A 1,193-nucleotide genomic window follows, 5' to 3' on the forward strand; every position below is an offset into this window, starting at 1 on the left:
TACATGTGAAAGGTATGCTAATTATGTAACTATTATGTATGCGGATTTGGTGAGTGTTTGCAAGTAAGTAGGTTATATATATGTATGTATAATTGTTGCACTCACTAAGCCTTGCTTACCCTCTCGTTGTTTACCATTTTATAGGTTCCGGCTTGAACAAGGGTAAGGGCATACGGTTGGATTAGTGGTCTCCCGTTTATGTTGACAGGGGGTGCTTTTGGGATAGCTTTTGAAGTTGGCCTGCCGTTTTGGGTAGTTTAGCCCCAAACCATGCTCGAGTGTCGTTTGGATTATAAACTATCGTTGTAGTGGGTCAAACTTGTATTGAACTTAATTAATGGCCTTTGTGCCTTTTGTAAACATTTAAATTGATGTACGTTTAAATGGAATTGTGGAAGGGTGTACATATTTAATTGGCGCGTAAATGTGTATTATAAAAAAAAATTTATCGTATGGAAATACGGGTTCGGTTGTTACAAGTGGTATCAGAGCATGGTCTAAGGGATTTAGGCGACTTGAGATAGGTGCCTAGACTTGGGCTTTATTGGTGAGCGCTTTATGCGGGACTTGTAGGACTTTGGGTCTAATCGGGAATTGTTAGTGCCTTGGTTTATGTGAACTAACCTTGCGCTAATTGTTTTGTGTTGGGTTTAGCAATCATCAAGCAAGACGGACATCGTACTAGCGAGTGAATGCGACGTGCTCGCGTAACAACGATTAGCTACCATTGTTACGGGTGCAAATCGTGTCAAACGAGTAATGTACGACGATTGTTGAGCAAGATGGGGTAGTGTGGTACGTATGTTTATACTTACGTGTTGTGCCTTTTCATTCATGGTTTAACCTTTTCCGTTTTATAGAATGAAGACGAGAAACGGACACGATAACGATATCGGTGGTACAAGCGAGGACCCCAAATTCACGGTCAAGGTCGAGGCCATCTTTAAAAGACTAAAAAAGGACTTTCTTGACGATGTTCGAAAGGTTTTCCAAGAGTCGGTTGATGGAAAAGTGACCGAAATGATATATGAACGAATGAAAGCCGCAATAGAGGAGGCTTTGGAAACTAGAAACATTTATCCTCGAGGCGAAGGGGGTGAAGGTAATGGTGGGGGTAGAAGGCGGGACTTCCACTAAAAGAATTTCAAGGATACTCAACCTCCGATGTTTAATGGGGTGAGGGATCCATTGAA

Source organism: Rutidosis leptorrhynchoides, chromosome 5 (genome assembly GCF_046630445.1).
Source record: "Rutidosis leptorrhynchoides isolate AG116_Rl617_1_P2 chromosome 5, CSIRO_AGI_Rlap_v1, whole genome shotgun sequence".
NCBI lineage: Eukaryota > Viridiplantae > Streptophyta > Magnoliopsida > Asterales > Asteraceae > Rutidosis > Rutidosis leptorrhynchoides.